The sequence below is a fragment of the Nilaparvata lugens genome, chromosome 9 (genome assembly GCF_014356525.2).
Source record: "Nilaparvata lugens isolate BPH chromosome 9, ASM1435652v1, whole genome shotgun sequence".
NCBI lineage: Eukaryota > Metazoa > Arthropoda > Insecta > Hemiptera > Delphacidae > Nilaparvata > Nilaparvata lugens.
Window position 1 is genome coordinate 979372 of NC_052512.1, and position 6000 is coordinate 985371.

The window sequence follows — 6000 nt, forward strand, 5'->3', positions numbered from 1 at the left end:
TCAATCAATCAATCAATCAATCTTTTTTTTCAGCGTTACTTTCCATCTTAAGATAGCATAGTCCAAAAATAGAAGCCTTCCCCACTGTTGTTAGAATAATTATGATAATTAGTCAAAACCAAAGTTTACTTTAATAATACATGTGTAGGTAACCTTTTTTGAATTACTGTGTGTCTACCGCATTTCCTAATCTCAGTTCATTGTCAAATCCGTAAGCTATTAATTTATTTCTGTTTATCAACCAAGCCTGAATCCCTTTTCCACATGTATATTACTAGTGTGTATATTAAACTTGCAGCAGGATTCAAGTGACTTTTCGTGGAATTGACAATAACAGAAATAACAGTAATCATAATAATGCCGGTGAATTATGACGGTGAACTTCTATTGTGATTTTCACCATGGTACATTCCAACCTTCTATTCGCGTATTCTATTTAATATTCGTTATTCTGTTTTTCTATATGCAGTATTACCTGTCTGTACTTATATTATTTCTTCTCTTCCTTCCTCTTCTCATTCTGACCTCCCTCCAAATTAGCTCAATCATGCTCAAAACTAGTGTTATACTGTATATTTTTATAATATAGGCATGCTTACTTCATTTATATACCAACATCATTAACTCTGTACTCTATGATATCTGTATCAATTCCTTCGCTCTCTCTTACTCTTGCATCTCTCTCCTTCGGTTTTTTTCATCCTCCCAATTTCATTTTCTTATTATCTACCTCATTTTATGCACCGGATTTTTACTACTTTCTCCTATATCTCTCTCTCTTCATCCACCTTTTTAGACAATAATCTTACATAATCTATGTGTATTCTCACACAGCTTAGTCCTCTCGCACATTCTTCTCTCTAATAACCGTCAACTGCAATTTGAAATCAATCTGCTGATTCATATTTCTCGTTCTTATTTTCCATCTCTCTGTACACTCTCTTTTAATTGTCTATCCTCTCAATGACTTTCATATACTCTCTGTACTTTTTCTGCTGTGTTTCTGCTGGAGTTTTCTTCCTGTTTTCAGACCTGGTTCCTGTGACTTCTCGCACGCGCTCTCTCTCTTGCCGCCGCCCTGGCTCTCTCTCGCTCCCCCACCTGCTCGCTCCCATCATCATCTACCACTGCCACCACATTGGATTATCTGCTGGACTCTGATAAGTTTTATAATAGTGCACTGTAAATTAATTTGGACTAGAATTTCTATTTTTCCAACGGACACCGAACTATCTGATGCATTCATGACTATTCTTGTATTTGAGATTTTCTTAGTTTTAAGCCTTCCTAGTTTTAGTTTTACCTTACCCTTTTATTCGTCTGTCATGCTCTGCTATTTAGTGGGATCTATGTCTTTCTGAGTCTTGAATGATGCCTTCCAGTGACAACCCAGCTCGCTCGCCCTCTCCTCATTTTAACTTGAATAATAATAATGATAACAATATTCAGGACAAAGGCATAATATTAGCTAACAAACTTCATCCTCTTAAGAATCTTTTTAAAGCCGCTCCATCTCAATGTTCAATCACTCAGCTGCCACATGGATAACTGAGAGCAATTTTCAGATATCAAGACTTCAATGTAATAGGTATTTCAGAATCATTTCTAAAGCCTAGTATTCATTCTAGTCAAGTTGCATTGCCCGGATATAATCTATTTCGAAATGATAGGCTAATGAGGCTTGTGGAGGGGTTGCAGTCTTTGTGAAAGATTATATAAAAACAAAAATATCAATCTCATCAGAGCAGGAGTATTCTGCCAGACCTGAATTCATGTTACTTGAATTATCTTTATCTAGCTCTATTAACTAGAATTACCAAGTAGTTGACACTTCACGTACTTGGAAGTTGTGTGACCAATTGTAATGAGGAGCAAAAGGAAATTCAAAAACGTATCCTTGCCGCAAATCGCAATTTTCTCATTACTGAGCATACTCAAGAATAAAATGTACACCGTATATGTTAAAATAAAGCTCTATAAGAGTATAATAAGAACGGTGGTTTGCTACGGTAGTGAAGCTTGGACCATCACAGCCAGACAGCGGGTATCTTGGATGTGTTTGAGAGAAAAATCTGAGAAGAATCTATGGACCGGTTTGCGAGGATGGACAATGGCGCATACGTACGAATGCTGAATTGAAAGAGCTTTATGCAGAACCCCAATTATCGGCCCACATAAAATTGATGCGTCTCCGATGGGCAGGGCATGTGCAAAGAATGCCTGAAACACGAGCGCCAAGGAAAGTGTTAGTTGGTCACCTGGAGGAAGACGACCTGTGGGGAGACCAAGGGAGCGATGGGAGGATAGAGTGCAAAAGGATGCTAATGAAATGTTACAATTGAGGGGATGGAAGAGAGCGGCGTTAGATAGAGATGGATGGAGGCGTATTTTGGTTGAGGCCAGAGCCCGATTTGGGCTGTAGCGCCATTGGAGAGAGAGAGAGAGCTCTATTAACTACTTGTTGGTATCTGCTATCGCCCACCAAAAATTGGCCAATTCAGTGACTTCGAAAATGCCTTACTTTCTCTCATGCCTCATTATAATACTAGCTATGGGAGGTATGAACACTGACCTAAATATGACGATTCGTAACTTTGACTACTTTCAACTGACCACAATATTCCATGCCTTAATATGACGCTCAGAAATTTATTACTTACAGATACTTCAAACACATTGACGGAGACGCTTTTTTGAATGACGTAGCTCAAACCCCCTGGCATCAGATTGAAGCCTTACCCACTGTTATGCAATGGTTGGAACTTTTGAAAATGGACATCAATCTGTATGATAAACATGCACCCTATGTGACAAGGAGGATAAACAGAAAACGACGTGTACCATGGATGACTCTGGAATACTCAAAATGATGGACAAAGAGACAAAGCTCACAGAAAATTTAAAAAGACATTTGACTTGGACAGTTTAATTGAGTATCGCAGTTTGAGAAATAAAGTAGAACAACAGCTACGGAATTCGAAGACTTGGTACTTCAACTCATTCATGACAGACAATAGATAAGACTCTAGATCACTATGGCGCGGAATAAAAGAATTTGACCTTGGTAAACAGAAATCTATAACTGAAATTGACTTACCTTTGGACGATATTAACAAACATTTCGTTTCTCATTCGACACAACGTGACAAGACAGTTATCAATAATCATAATAATAATCTCAAACATCAGGTAACCAATCTAAATGTACCACTTGAAAACAAATTCACATTCAACTATATCTGAAGTGGACGTTTCTAAAGCAATACAAAGTAGTCACAGCAATGCAATGGGGTGGAGAACATACCATTAAATTTATTAAAAAATGTTGTTTGCAGTGTTGCCCACCATAAAATTTATTTTTAACAAGTCCCTTGAAAACAACGAATTTCCTGAAAATTGGAAGCTTGCTCTAGTACATCCACTAAACGAAGTCACTTCTCCCAATAAAGTTGATGATTTCAGACCAATTAGTATTTTACCCGCTCTGTCCAAAATACTTGAAAGTGTAATAGTGTGAAATTGAGTGGGTAGATTGTAGTTGTTTTTTTGTGTGTCTTATTTTCCAGGCTTTTGAACTGGAATGAACTTTGATTCGTCCTTCAGATTTTAGTGTGAAAATATTTGACCATGTTCATTGAATTTGCTAACTTGTTGCTTATTGTCGAAATTAAAGCAATTTTCGTGCATTTTTCAAGTACAGTATCAATTTCATGTCGAAAAACCCACTGTATTTGAAAATTGTACGAGAATTGACCTTTTTGCAGCTTCAGCTTTGCCACTGGAAGTTATGCTCAACGCTTGTGGAGGGGGAATAATTTTCAGTGAAAAGGCCACAGTTGGTATTGAGACGTGAATGGAAAATCATGTAATGGTTCGCGAGCCTCGGTCCTCTGAATGGGTCTGTTGCCCATCCAGAGGGACAAATTGAAAAGTTTTCCATTATCAGTACTTTTGTTGTAATTTGTATAGTAATCTAAAATTGATAGAACCATAGATGGGAAATTAGAGGTTAATTGTGTGCGTGAATTTAAGTAGAGTGTGGTGAGTTTCATAACGTCTGAGTTGATTGAGTTTTGGATTAAGTGCTCTCAAAAGTAAAATTTGAAATTGTTGAAATGGTGAGTGTCAAACTGTTGTTTTTATTCAACATGAAATTTAGTACATAGAATGACCGAGGCCCGAATTTAGTTGCAGCAAGTTAGCAGGTTCCCAAAATGTATTGATTGAAATTGAATATTCCTTTTTTTTTTCTGAGTAACTCTGTTTGAAAATTTGACATGATTTCTATTGATTCGTTAATGAGTTCAATAAACCTGAGTTGAATTTTAAAAAGTATTTTTATTGTAGTTCCTGGCTCATAGTAACTATGTTTGCTAGAATATGTGACAATGATGATAATCTGTGCATTGGATGAACAAATCCACTGAAAGCTCCCAATCAATCAAGGATTCAAATACCGGTAGATGAATTGATAGCAGTAAACTTTAGCAATATTATAGAAGAGAAGAAACAACCCCCCTCCGTTTACATTGGTGGCAGCGGTGGGATAGACTGTTAGAATGCCTATCAAACCACATGTTTTTTTTTTATATATTTAATATTTTGGAAGATTAATCAAATCAAGAGACAAAGATATCACCTGGTTACAGAATTATGTCAGGTGTGGTCCAGGGTTAAATTTAAAATACCCCCACCAGTTACAGAAATGGTGTCATGTCTGTGGGGTTTGTCTGCAAAAATGACAAACATTCAAATGCCATATAATCATTAGTTTTGAGGATTGGTAAGAAGTATTGAGGAAACAGCCTGTTCAAAACGAATAATTTCTTAGCAACACGAGCAGGAACATGAAGTATAAAATTCTATTCTGATAACATAACCTTGAGAGTAGTATAATACGTGAAATATTTCGAGATGAAAAGTGTTATAGTGAGGTCCACGTTATAATGGCAGTGGATGAAGATAGAAGAATAGCGATGCCGATTCTCCGCATTAATTAATTATATTTCTACACTGTCAATAACATAATTGGCATTGTTGTGGACCTAGAAAAGCATAGTACCACCGACTTTGTCGAATGATAGACAAGGATAGCAAAACCAAAGTTGATCAAATACTGTCACTATAACGTGGACCGCACTATAGTGTATGTTATGAAAGGAGTTTTGAAATCTGGAAATTTGAATTAAAAATTATTTTCTAGTTGAACATTTTATGAAGTTAGAAATCAGTAATCTGTTGTTGAGCTTGAGAATATCACTATGTGAAATTCAATATTCCAAGATCTGGAACAATGGAATAAATTTGTAATATGAGCTCTCCGGTGACTGCAAAAGCTGGCAACATTGCACCAGACTGATGGAATTATAGAAAATGTAGAACGCATCATTCAATAGAGAGATATGATTTTTGTTGACTTGAAAAACTTTGTATTGTAACTTTTCGTTCAAATGTGATATTCATTTTCGTTATGGAAATGTTGAGTGGATTTTTTTGTGTTTTGTAAGAGAGAGGCCTTAGGCCTCTTTCACACGATAGGAGACGTGCAACTTGAACACTGAACAGTGTTCTCGTTTTTTTGTCGAAGTACATTGAGTCAAATCGTGTCTTTCACATGGTGACTCCTATCCAGGAACCTCGTTTTGTCACGTCTTTTTCCCCTCGAGGCAAGCAGAGGCAAGATCTAACAACTACGCCGCCGTTTCCACAAAGTATGACTCATCACTTTTTTCTCAAAGTCTAACTTCCTTAAAAATATAGATAGAAGATTTCTGATTTCGGATTTGGATTCAGCGACCCCAAATTCTTTAAAGCGTAAGTCCCGTTTTCGAAAATATCCGAAAACAAGGAAGTTATGGCTGTTTTTAATAAAGCTTTCTATTATCATATAATTATACGGTAAAAACGAACAGGTACTGTAGCTATTATAATACAACTTACACTGTATTCGTGTAGAAATTTGGTAGGTTATTTATCTTGATTTCTGGAATACCCCAAAAT